The following is a 14,254-nucleotide window of genomic DNA, read 5'->3' on the forward strand; positions in this document are numbered from 1 at the left end:
AGTGTACAGAGCTGCTGTCTTTTGTGGATGGGCAAAAAGTGAGTATGTGCTGATGCAGGCATTCTCCAGTGTCAGGTGAGGTAAGGCAGAACATAGCTTCGGTTATTAGTATATTAAAAAAACATGAGTAACGAGAGACCAGAGATCCCTAAAGAGGCCAAAGGCAGTTGGAGAGGGATTCAATTAAGACATATACCATGATAGGCACTAAATATCTCACTTTATGAAGTATTTAAGGAAATGATTTATCTAGGTTAAGATCTTAAGACAAAAATTATTCATGTGAGACAAATTGTAGTGGAATTTTATTTTCAAGTCTTTTTTTTAAAGGAAATTGCAGGCTGGGCGTGGTGGCTCGTGCCTGTAATCCCAGCACTTTGGGAGGCCAAGGTAGGCGGATCACAAGATCAAGAGATTGAGACCATCCTGGCCAACATGGTGAAACCCCGTCTCTATGAAAAATACAAAAATTAGCGGGGTGTGGTGGCACAGGCCTGTAGTCCCAGCTACTCAGGAGGCTGAGGCGGGAGAATCGTTTCAGCCCGGGAGGCAGAGGCTGCAGTGAGCCGAGATTGTGCCACTACACTACAGCCTGGCAACAGAGCGAGACTCCGCCTCAAAAAAAAAAAAAATATTCCATGATAGTTGTGTTGTAATAGGTTTTATTGGCACAGACTTTTACCATCACTGAGTGTATGATGAGAACATCCTGCTTTCTCACAATGGTCACTGCCAGAAGACAGAGAGCATGTTTCTTGTTGACCTTGATGCAACCTTGGACAGCATCTGTGAAGTATAGGGAGAAATTGCTTTGACTTTGGGATTTGGTGACAGAAAAGTAAGAACTTGAGAGACCTGAGGCTGGATTCTTAATTATCTATGTCTTAAATGTAGGAGATATTTCATGCCTGAAGAAGACCTTGTCCAGTTTCAAAGTTGGCTTCTCTCTGTTGGACTTTGTTGGTTTCTGCTGCCCTGAGTCCTGACCATGGTGGGAAGCAAGGCGGGAAGTGAGTCCTGAGTCCTAATTTACCCCCAGTTTAACCCTATACCATTACTCCCCACCTTTCCCTGAGTCTTCCTGTTTGGACTGTTACCCAATCCTAACAAGATAGGCAACATATACCAAATAGCAGCACACAATCCAAAAATATTTTATGATGTGTCTCTGTCTAATCTACATTGATATCCAATTCATAGCCAGTTGGATTTGTGGGGGGTGGGTAGAAGTGGTGAAGCATCCCTTTCATTCTCTTTTTAAAGCACCTTCTAGAATTTTGGGTGGTTTTTAGTTTTTGGTTTGTTTAATTTTACATTGTTATGATAGCTTATAAGTAAGAAAGCATTCCAAGTGCTTTTAGTGACATTTTCTCATACAGAGGCTGCCATCAACACATTTGATGACAGACTTTTTTTTAAATGATAACTTTGCCCCTTTCTCTAAATCACAGATAATCACAAGCAGAGCTGGTGGTTTTTTCAAATGGTTGCAAATCTCCAACCCATGTGATAAAAGATGCTGACATTAATATTCTGGTGCGCAAGCTAATTCCTTCAGCCCAGCTGTGAGGCAGAGGCTCTGTGACTGAGGTGAGACCGCCGCAATGTGCAGCGTGTACCGGGTCCTCCGGAAGGCTGATCTGTTACTTGCACCTTGTGCAAATTGTGGCAGCTTGACTGTTTCCATGGGTGTGCAGAAGTGGCTCTGTTTTCTTGCTGCTGCTTTCAATTTACTGGCTGCCTTGAAAGGTTCAGAGAGGGCCCAAGGTTTTACTGTTAACTATTTATGTCCTATCAGTTTCTAGACTTCATTCATCCTTGAACCCTCTGGCATCAGCACGTGTTTACTTACTTATATAGGAGGGACGAGTAACCCTAATAAATACCATTTAGCTCTTGTGTCTGCAGTATGTTCATTAAGCAAATCTCCATGTTGCTTCAGGTCCCATAGAGCAACCCAGTGTTTACAGATGAAAACTATGTTAAGTTGCAAAGATGTCCCTTTGCAGAGGCAAAGTACCCCTACTCACCTTGCTACTTTCAGAATACAGCAGCAGTTAACCCTATAGTTTCTTATAGCATTGTCTAGTTATTTCTTGCATGTGCTCTTGTCTTTGCATACAGATTTTCAGGTCCTTTGGTTTACAAGGTAGTGTCACCTTCCTTGAATCCTCCCCAGCTTCCAACTATAGAGTAGGTTGCAAAACAACCCTTACTGCATGTGCAGAGCTAAGCACAGTATGCAACATACAGGAAATGCCCCATAAATGCTTGTTGTTACTGAAATTAAGGAAAAAAAGAAGCGACAAGTTTTGACGCAATGAAAGAGTATCTGTATAATTTTGCCAAATTCCTTCTTTTCTGTCTGCTCTTCTTGACCTATGGACCGACATATGGAACCCATAAATACCCCCATCCCAATCTTTGTGATCTCCACTAACAGCATATGGTACTCTAGCTGAAACCAACTCTGCAAGTCCCTGCAGCCAAGTATCTGTGCCAGCCAGCTTCCTAGGTTCATGTGGTACTGGAATGCCCTCCTGTTCTTACCCAGGTGAAAACCTCAGGCCTCTGTTTGCATAAGGCTTTTTGGGCATGACCTCTACCATGAAGCAGATCACTCATTTGTGTCTCCAGGTTAATCTGTACCCTCTTTATTTTATTGATCTTACTGATTGATTGATTTTATTTACTTACATCTCTCTCTTCCCTACCAGATGTAAGCCCTCAGAAAACCAGGCTGTGTCTTATTTATCCTTGTAGCTCAGTACATGACTGTATTAATCCGTTTTCACGTTGTTTATAAAGACTGGGCAATTTACAAAAGAATTACCATGAGACTGAGCAATTTACAAAAGAAACAGGTTTAACAGACTTACAGTTCCACATGGCTGAGGAGGCCTCACAATCATGGCAGAAGGCAAGGAGGAGCAAGTCACATCTTACATGGATTGCAGCAGGCAGAGAGAGAGAGCTTGTGCAGGGGAACTCCTGTTTTTAAAATCATCAGATGTTGTAAGACTTATTCACTATCATGAGAACAGCATGAGAAAGACCTGCCCCCATGATTCAATTACCTCCCACTGGGTCCCTCCCACACACATGGGAATTCAAGATGAGATTTTGGTTGGGGGATGGGATGCAGCCAAACCATATTAGTGACATATAAGGTGTGATAAATAAATGTTTTCAAATGAAAGCACCAACATCTGTCCTCATGTGCCCATTTCTAGGGTGACACTTCTCCTTCCCCACTCATACACTCCATCTCCCTAAGCTGTGAGCTCCTTCCAGCCTCTGACCAGCTTTGTCCATCCAGCAGGGCCTGCAACCTCTTCCTGATACTTGCCTGACAACTCTTAATTACTTTTGCTGTTTTGTTTGTTTACTGTTTGGATTTCCTCTGCTAACTCTTGATGGGGATCTACTAATTATTGTTTATCTCCAAAATTCTTTCTTCATCTGAGAGGGAGGTATGCTCATGACAAGTATTGATGGAGAAAATAAAAGATATTAACTATCTCGAAACAGTTTAGTTCACTCCAGCTCTCCAACACTAGGTGCTGGTGCAGATTTCACAAGAGACAGTTCCTGCCTGCAGGAGCTTAGAGTCTGGCTAGACAGAGAGAATCTATGAGAAAGAGGAGGCTGCATATATCAAGTCACAACTTTTCAAGACAGCAAGCTGAAAAATGTGAAGGAAAAAAGTCCTATGAAACATAAAGAGAGGAAACAAAAGCAGTCATTTGGCTCATTCAGTCAGAGATGGTCACGAAGCTGGTCAGTGGTTGAGCTTACACCAGAATCAAGGTCTCATATGGCCCTCCAAGGACTTGTTCTATGAGCATCTAGTCAGAATGAAAGCATTCTGTGCTGACAATCATGATGGATCTTTTGGGCATATGCATGGTTCTCAATAAACCTGAGTCTTAATGTTGCCTCTTAGGGGTGGAGAGCAGGAGATGACAGAGAAGCTTTTTGTTTGTTTGCTTGATTGCTTGCTTTTAATGGATCAAAGAAACAAGATGGCTAAGAGAGAAACTGTGGACCCACCCTGACTGGGTTTCACTCTTGGCTCAGCCTGCTTTTAGCAATAAGAACTTGGTTATGTTACTGAATAGCAATTTCTCTGTTTGAAACGTGGATGATAATGATACCTACCTCCTAGGCTTGTCAAGAGGATTAAATAAGATAATGCCTATCATGCTGTTAGCATTATATCTGGCATGTAGCAAGTGCCCAGCAAATATTACCAATTAACAATTAGAATATTTAATTTGACTTCCGTGTTCAAATAGCTCTATCAGACTTGTTGATATTTCCACTGAATATTTGAGATCATTGTGATTTATAAGTCACTGCAAAGAAAATATTCTAATGTATGAGATTTACTCAGTTCTGTAGATCTATTGCGTCCTACTTTCAACATAGTTATTTTTTACATGATGCATTATGCATATAGCTGATAGATACACATATAGATGATATATGTCTGAAAGCAATGAAGGATGCCTGTTTTTCTAGTAGCCACAGATGAAGCAAGATAAAAGGAACGTGGCAGAAATACAAAAAGAATCCTGGTGCCTATGGAAATAAGGACAAGGTACAATGAGTAAAGAGGGTTCAGGCAGGGAACTAATTTGCCCCTTGTCACTCCCACACTCACCCAAAATCAGTGCATTGAGCTGAGGGAGAGCCCCTTGTGGGCTGTTCTTGGGCTCCTCTCCTTCTAGGGCAAGAAAATCTCCACTCTTCTGCCAACAGCTTTCACATGTCTTACAGGAGATGTAACCTGTCCAAAGACACAAAACTTATGCTGGACAAGCCAACACCAGGATCTGCATCTACACCTCCAAAGTTAAAACTTGGAAAACTTCCCAGATACCTTACTGCCCTATTCAGGAGAGGATACTTCTGGGTGATCTTTCATTTCTCATAGCCCTACAGAAGTGTCATGAGGATAGGTCTATAATTCATGTGTGTCTTATGGACTAATGAATGAGTGTATGGACGGAATGAAGGCAGCAAGGATGAATGCAAATAAGAAAAAGTCCCAAGACCAGAATAACAGGAGGGAGAAGTATCCATATGGTTACATCAACAAATGGCTTTGAGAACAAAAATTCTTCTTAGCTGTGTGGGAGAGAATTCTCTGCAGATACTCTACATAAATATGGTAGCTGCAATCATGAAGATCTGGGGGAAAAAACGAAAATGACCTAGCCTCCAACACATTAAAATGAGAGCACGGCAGGGAGTCAGAGAGAGAAAAATATTTTTTGAGACAGAAATGTTCTATTTTTTCTTTCCTTTTAACCATTCCTGAACTAACCATGGTGGGGTAAACTTTAGGAACAAGTAGGTCTTCATACTCAGTCCTGAATATTTTTTTTTTTAATTTGAGGAGCAAAGAATCAGGTCCCAATGGGAGGAAGAGCAGAGTTGTTGTGTTTTTTGTACTTTGGTAACATCTTAAGTCAAAAGAATCTTTTTTTTCAGTAGCTAAAGCTATAAGAGCTTATAAGAAAGTGTAGAATCGATGAACGCAGTGCTGAAGGGACCTTGGGGTCCTCCTATAGACATATCTAATAGGTGATGGAACCTGTCCATGGTCACCTCACTCACCAGTGAATGAACCAATACCAAGATCTACATCTGCACCTTCAAAGTGAAGAAGCCAAAAGCGTTCCAGCCCCCTGTTGCACTATTATTTTTAAAATAGTAAACAGATATATTGAAGGAGGCCTACTGTTTATGCTATTAGAGATCTATTTGGTTTTAATTGAGATAAGCTGATTAATGTAACATTCTACAAAAAGAGAATTACTACAAAACCAATCAAACAACTTTTCTTTTAGTTATAATAATATGTATATTCAATATAATTATTTTATGTTCTTTTGTTGATATTTGACCAGGTTGTTTGTGATTTAGTTTCAACACAGATAAGGAACATTTATTTTACTTCATGTTAAAAACAATAATGAGATAGCCCACAGCAAAAAAACTTTGAGATTTGTATTTTTATTGGCATAGTTAGAGAAGATGTAAATAATGTACCTTTATCAGTGATGTTGTGGAAAACTGTAATATTTTAAACAGCACTACGATTTTTGTTGTGTTTTATGCCAATTCTATTAAGTCAAGATGTAATGAGTTGCCAAATTATTCCATTGACAGAAAATGGGCTTGATTCTATTCCTACCCTACCCCCAGGAGGGTGAGTTAAAATTATAATTGAAGAAATAGACAACAGTTGACAATAAGTGGTGTTTGGATAAACAAATGACTAACAGGATTAACAGAGGCCCTTTTGGTGTAGTACCCAGGTAAATTTATGTTGCACGAGATTCACCTTCCCACAGAACATATTTAGAAGCTGAGGTCATCTCCCTCTTTTAAAAACCTTCAGTGGCTCCCACTGCCTACAGGCTAAGGGTAGACCGTCTTGGCCTGATATTTGACACCTAGCCTGGCACCTGTGCACCTGTGCCAGAGGAGCTGTCTCTACTCCTTACAAAAGCCTTGTGCTTCACTGAACTAATTTCCTAAGATTGATATTTCTTGGTAAATAAGTAACATATAGTTCCAGAAAATGTAAAATGACTATGATCCAACAGAACTTTCTTTCATGATGGAAAGGTTTTATATGTGCTTTCCAAAACAAGGGCTAATAAGCACCTCATATGTGGCTAGAGATACCGAGACACTGCATTTTTACATTTGTTTAATTTTAATTAATTTAAATTTAAGCAACCACATTTGGCTAATACCATACTGTAGCACACAGCTCTAGAATATCACAGTGGATTACAAATGCATGCTTTAAACAACTGTTTCAATTATTTACTGCTGCATAACAAAACACTCCAAAACTCAGTGGCTTAAAACAACGAAAAAATTATTTCTCCAATTTTGTAATCTATTCTAGGCCTAGCTGAGTGGTTGCTTTGCTCCCCATGATGGTTGCTGGGAGATCCAAGATGGCTCCTTCACTCAGCCATCTGGTGCCTCAGCTGTGATGGCTGAAACAACAGGGGCCAGTTGAGTTTCTATTTCTCTTTCTCTTCCCACAAGGTCTCTCCAAGTGGCTAGCCAGGCCTTTTTACAACATGGTGGTCTCGAGGTAGTTAGAGTTTTTACATACAGCTGGCTTCCAAGAAAGAAAGTGGAAGCCTCCAGACCTCTTGACAGCTGAGATCAGAACTAGTCCAGTACCACTTCTTTCATATTCTATTGACTAAAGCAAGTCACAAGGCCAGGCCAGATTTCAGGGGAAGGTATCTAGGCCTTATTTGTAAGGAGAGAAGTGTCATATGCATAGAAGGAGAGGAAGAATTGTGGCAGCCATCTTGTGAGATTACCACAGCAAGTCTAGCAGAGTTGACAGGGCATCAACAGAGCTGGTAAATGAAAAAATGAAGAGCCACTTAGAACATAAACAAAGGTAGCTTTGTACAGATCAGAGAAAAGAGAAAGGAAAGGGAAGTGGAGAATCAAGTCCACTCTAGGGAGGCCTATGAAAGCAAAACATGATCAAAACAAACAGAAACCATAAGATGACCACAGCCAAACTACAAGAGCACTGCTACCCATAAGAGGTGTGATAGATGAGCACTGATGGTTCCAATGCGAAATATGGACCAAAGGTCTCTCTGGTCCAACTTTGCCTGCTGAAGCTTCACTTGCAAGCTCTTCATTAGTGATCATCCTGACCCTCTCTAGGATACTTGTCTTGATGTTCCATGCCCTCAGACTTAATGGCCCCTCACATAGAACCAAGGAACCTATCAGATTACAGCGTAGAGCTGCAAGCTTTGGTCAAGGGGAAAAACATAACTGAGGAAGACTCTGAAGCCTTCTACCTAAAGGGCTTATGATGAGCTAAACCACATTTGCCTTGCAGCAGAATCACTCCCACGTCCCAAATTTGTAGAAATGCCACAGCACCACACATGGGGGAAAGTGCTGGCAATGTTCCTGTTGGAACGAAATGAGGAGTTTTGACGAGACATTGACCCAGTTATCAAAACAGTGCAGGCTTTCTTATTGCAACAGTGATAGTATAAGACAAGAGACATAAAAAACAGAGAGGTTTGAATTGTCTCTGTGTACCTTGGACAATTAATTTAACAACTGAATTTTTTATTTTTCATGCATACAATGAAGATAATTCCATCCACCTTGCAGGGTTGTCAGGGATAATGAAATGCCAAAGAACATGGATTCAATGCTACTTCCCCTCCCTTATCCTCATCCAGAGTTTCCTTGATATCTCTTTTAGGACATTGAGTGGAGATAATCTAACTGTTAAAGAAATTATTAAATGTTCCACTGAGAGGGACAACCTCAGAAATTTAATAGTATTCCTGTAATAAATAAAACGTTTTCAGAATTTAAGTTGCTTTCAATTGCATTCCACACTTTAGAGAGGTTTAAATTTAGTTGTCTTTTCATCTGGAAGAAATAATACTGCACCAGTCAGTAGCAGAAAGAGTCTTATCTAAGTTTGATGAATTTAATCCAACACAAATCTGCACAGATTAACTGCCATGGGAATGTACCATGTTAACTTATCCAATTTCACAGACTCCCACACAATGCTTCATCGTTAAATCAGCCAAATGTCCTTGAAAGCCTACTACGTACTCAGGCCAAAGGGAACAAAAAGACATTTTGATTTCTCAGAGGACACATGATCTCACTGGAGAGAAAAATAGACACATTACAAGATAGATCACAATGCCAGGGTATGCGTGGTGTATGCCAAATTAATGGTAGAGACCATAGGTGCTGTAAGATATGGAAGGAGAGTACAGCCACACCATGCAGTACTGCAGGCATGAATGCACCAAGAATGGAAGCTTTATATTAGGCCCAAAAAGAGAGAGCATGTAAAGAATGGGAAATGAGAAGAAAGTGCATTACTGAAAAGCAAGAGGCATGACAGTGGTCTCACAGAGGATGTGCAAGGCTTCATGCAGACTCAATGAGAATGCATGTCTGACTGGGGCATGCATGACTCTTGGGCATGGTAAGAGAAACTGGGACTGGACCCCAAATCCTGGAGCAACAGGACTGAATAGAAAGCACTTGGGGAAAAAAATGTTGAGATCAGGAGAATGACATGCACCAAATGTTCTCTGGGAGTCTGGACTTATTGCTCTCCTCCGTCTCCATTTATATTTACCTAAATTTTGGTTTAAACATGACAGCCCCTGCTATAAGCAGATCACAGAGCACCTAGCATAAAACCTTATGCATTGGTGATCTGTAATTTCCTGTTGAGCTGAATTGAAATAATGACTCAAACAGCATTCTATAACTTCCCTTGCTGGGTTCTATGGAAGAAGTTCCCGACAGCTGTTATCACCTTGGTCTCCTTCCTAGAAATGTGATTTCTTATCCCCTTAGCCAAATATGGAGACCAAATAGTAGCCTGAAGTCAGCAGTGAGAGGGGCAGAAAAAAAGCTAAAGTTAGCAAATAAAGTTTTAATACAAACATTTCTTCTCATTCCTAAGTGTAGCAAAATGTATATAAAATACCTAGAAATGTGAGGGCCCTGCAGGTAGATTCATATTTTAGATGTGACCTGGGGCAACTGGAAAGTCCACTCCCTGACAGTCTTCCTTGCCATTCCAGAACCTACATTCAGAATTGTGGATTCCTGTGCACCAAATCTCTCTCAATCTGAGCAGACGAGTTGACTAAATGTTTACTCTTGAACTTCTTTGAACACTAACTTCTGCTTTTCAGTTTGTCGTGTCAATTTGTCTGAGCACTGAAATGGAAAACTGAATAGTTATTTCAAAAGTACAGATGGAGCCCCTTGTTTACAGTATAATTCTTTACACCAAATGGAACTGCAGGAGGTTCAAAATTTGTAAAGGTCTTCCAAAAATCCAAACACATTATTCATTTCCACAAATCTGACAATTTTTGAACTACATAAATTCTTGAACAATTTTTTTAGTCCATTCGTGTTAACTGAGGTTAATTTGAAGATATTGCTACTTTCCAAAAGAAGTAGTTGAATTTCAGAAGGCAATTTATTCAAGAACATAATTCAGTTGCATTCTTCTATCCTGGGTGAACAAAGAAATTACCTGTTAGTAAGGACATTAAATTAAAAAAAAAACAAGTCAAACTCATGTTATAGTTACTAGATAAATGTTTTTAACAAAGTGGGTAATGCATATCAATCTGCTTGCATGAAAAATAAAATACAGACATCACTTTTTCATATATCTCATTAATTCTTATATTATTTTAATTACATTTGTCATAAGCATTTAGTTTTGTCCTTTAAAAACAGATTTTTTGGTGAGGTAGGGAGAGTGAAATTTAATGGAAAAAGAGAATAATTTTAATTTACTTTAGCAAATTGCATTGGCTAGAGAGATTATGGCCTAAACTAGCCAGTATGTTGACAATTCTCCAGTGACAGGGTGTTACCGTTATAGGTGATTTTCAAAGCATGCTTTCAGAGAGAGCACTGTAAATATGTGTTCTTCTGGCATATTTTTAAATTTTGAATGCTAAAACTGCTACCTATAAAGGAAAATGAACAGAGAACAGTGAAAGCTGGAAGTCTGGCTGATTGCCGGGCTTTTCGACTTTCTTTTTTTTCCAACAGAGAAATAAAAATTGCTTCTCAAAATAAAATTAGTTTCTATCTTTGGACATCCTCAGTGAGACGTTAGTGTTCAATTTGATTTAGATGGGGGAGAAACCCAAACCTGATTTCTCCAAATCACCTTTGCATTTCACTGCTGATTGACACAATAGTATCAGAGAACTATGCCCCAGAGAGCAGGTTCCCAAAGAAAAAATAAACGATTTGCAAAGTGACTTGGATAATTATGTGAACGGCCACCCAAGTGTGCCTTGCTGATACCATCAAAGATAATTGTGGGGAGGACGGAATCTAACCTCTCCTTTCAAAAACGAATATCCTTCAAAACAACAAAAGAAAAATTTGGAATTTCATGAGGATTACTCAGAATCCTCCAAAATAGTCTTAGCTTTGTCAAATCTGGATTTAAATGTCAGTAATTTAAGGCTAGCTTTATGAATACAATGTCTCTCTCCTGCAGCTGGGCCATATTATTTCAGTGACTTTTTTATGCTGAAGTTGGCTATAAGTTCTAAGCTTGATTTATGAAGCAAAACACTCTATTTACTGTACAATGCTATAGTGCTGACATGCGGGGTCACTCAGTAACGCATTTGGAGTGGAGCGTGGGAACAGGGTTAAATGAGCAACATGCAATGGTTTATGAATGCAAAATGTGGCTTTTACAAAAAGAAAGCAAGATTCTAAGGGCCCAAATGAAAATTGTGACAAACAGTAGCAAGCTGTTGAATTTATTTGTAAGCACAAAGATTACATTTGACTCGGCAACTTTGAATCACACTGTAAAGTGCAAAGTATAAAAAAGTAAAATAAAAATGAAAGTACAGACTTCCCAATCACCCTCAGGGTAGGAAGGTTCCAAATGCTCCTATGGGTTCTCCTTTATAACAACAGATTATTTTTCAGGGACAGAGGAATATGGGAAATAAATAGGGAAATGGAGAGTACAAATATTTTTGGAATTGATCACAACTGTCAAATTTAAATGATCGATTACCTGAAAAACCACAGATATGTGCATTAATACAACACAGAGATAACTGTATCATATTCTGAATTTTAATTATAAAGTTAAAGCTAAGCACTCATATAGCTTCTTTCTTATAAAATCAACAAAAGATGAAATGAATGGATGAATGGTACATAGGGCTACTGATTTGTCTCTTCGGGTAGTTTTCTGTTTAGGGGAGAGGGGAGGAGAGAGAGCAATTTTTCAAATTTTATTAAATGGCCGTGAAAACCATATGGAATTGAGGTGTGAGCTGGAAAATATAAATGGAGAGAAGCAATCAACTGATGTGCTGGTTCTTCAATCAATCTGTGATTTTTACTCTTATTCAAATTCTTCTAAAATCATTTGACTAACTAGAAATAGCAGAACTTTAGAATGAAATGTTCCAAGTTTGCCCCAGGTGGAAATTGTAGAATGCTTTTCTTAGCATGTTGAAATGTCGGAGAACATACCAAAGGGGGAAAAAAAAAAAGAGTATGCCACCAAAATGTGAGTCCCAGAGAGTCAACAGCCTACAAAGAAAAACAGGCAAGAACTATGCCTGACCCGACGAACAGCTGGAAAGTCATCAGTGAAAGGAAAGAAAAAAGTGAATGAGAAAAACACATTGGTAGAAAGGCATTCTTTTGGAGGCAGATTCATTTTGTTGCTTCCATTTAAGATTAGGCAGCCACCACCACTTAACGCCTGTCAGGGCTGGATACTATTTTACAATGAAAACAATGCCCACTTGAAGAAATGAAACTGATTACTTTTGAGAAAACATTCAGACAATTTTTTCCAGATTCTCCTCTGACATTACGGGAGACTTTGCCAGGGTTGCCACGTGACTCAAAACGATGCTGATCTTGAAACTGGAACAGCTGTGTAAAATATTAAAGCTGACTTAAACATGTTCGCTCTATGAAAAAAGTAATCAAAAGGTAATGCCCCAGAGCAACTGAATACTGTAAACTTATGAGGAGATCATTCTTAGATACTAAGGGTGTGACCCAAATGCTTCACTGAAACTTAATTTCCTGCTAGCCAGGCAAAGAATGACAAACACCTAATTTGACTAAGTCAGGAAGAGAGCTAGTGGTTCCTGCCACCATTGTGACTGAGAAGATTTCAGCTATAATAGCTGCAGTCAGGGAATAGCCCCTGTCTTTATTTGGGACAACGCTTTAGCTATCAAGCTGATGGAATATTTACCAATCTAAGAGAGGGAGAAAATAAAAGCATTTACATTCCCGAGCCTCTTGGAAAGCCTCATTTTGACTTGTGCTAGAGGGTTGGATCTGGTAGCATCAATAGCTCAGGAGATAATCTAAGGCAATGAGGGTGACGTGAACCCAGTGCAAAGCACCATTAGATAACAGTTCTTTCTGATTAAACAAAGTTGAGAGTATAATGCCAATTTTTATACTTAAATCTGTGATTGCTGTTTTTCCCCTAACTACCCTATCGACATTTTGAAAAGCTATTTGATATTTTGCTTGGAGTAAAAGAAAGACTGAAAGAGCTCACAATTAGTATAATCTAGGACAATGTAAATCTAGACTCTGTGTAGCTTGTACTACCAAGTGTCCACGCAGTACTGAGCAGTAAGAAAGTCCACAATAAAATGCTAGCTTCAAAGGGGTGAAAATATATTTAAAAGAAAAGGAAATCTTTTAAAAATTAGAGATGGCATAACATTAGATAGAAAAAATGTGAAGGAAAATATCAACATCAAGTAATACAAATGGAAATAATTTCCAAGAAGATCTAACCTTTCATCTTTCTCCCCCATTTCTGCTTTTTTAGCAGCAACCTAAATCCCGCTTGTCAAGGTTCAACCTGAGTCACCTTTGACTTCCTGTTACTCAGGCACTCCAAGTTATGAATACTTTTAACCACATTCCTCTTAAATGTGTTCCCCCCCTTTTGTTCCTATTACCTTTGTTGAGGCTCTCATCACTTCTGTTTGTTTGTTTGTTTTGTTTTGTTTTGTTTTGTTTTGTTTTTGAGACAGAGTCTCACTCTTGTCACCCAGGCTGGAGTGCAATGGTGCAATCTCAGCTCACTGCAACCTGTGCCTCCCAGGTTCAAGCGATTCTCCTGCCTCAGCTTCCTGAGTAACTGGGATTACAGGCACCCACCACCATGTTCAGCTAATTTTGTAGTTTTAGTAGAGAGGAGGTCTCACCATGTTGGCCAGGCTGGTCTTGAACTCCTGACCTCAAGTGATCCGCCCACCTCGGCCTCCCAAAGTGCTGAGATTATAGTCATGATCCATCATGCCCAGCGATTCTCGACACTTCTCATCTTGTCTCCTGGTCTCCGTCTCTACTATGTTCTTTTCATTCCCATTCATGCTATAAATGAGTGCCCAGGAAAAACCATGAAATGAAGGTCTGAGCATATCATGCCTCTGCCCTGAAATCTGCATTTGCTCCCCATTGACTAAGGAATTTAATCGCTAACTCTTTCTATTGTCCTTGGTCTGCTCAAATAGCTCCAACTTATTTTTGACCGTCCCTATACACCAGACACTCCAGTCCAACAATACTTATCACACAGTCCCCTGAACCTAAAGTTTAATGCTTTGAATCACCGAAATTCTACTCATTATTAAGATCC

At 39.5% G+C, this 14,254-nt stretch overlaps 1 long non-coding RNA gene across 1 annotated transcript in view; it reads left to right on the plus strand.

Moving 5' to 3' along the window:
• The window catches only part of LOC129489551 (uncharacterized), a 32,744-nt gene continuing 18,490 nt past the window's right edge, over window positions 1-14,254 (plus strand). The window contains exon 1 of the long non-coding RNA XR_008660032.2: window positions 1-38. This is a non-coding gene — a long non-coding RNA (uncharacterized lncRNA). The remainder of the gene's footprint in view (window positions 39-14,254) is intronic.

This window comes from Symphalangus syndactylus, chromosome 1 (assembly GCF_028878055.3).
Source record: "Symphalangus syndactylus isolate Jambi chromosome 1, NHGRI_mSymSyn1-v2.1_pri, whole genome shotgun sequence".
Classification (NCBI taxonomy): domain Eukaryota; kingdom Metazoa; phylum Chordata; class Mammalia; order Primates; family Hylobatidae; genus Symphalangus; species Symphalangus syndactylus.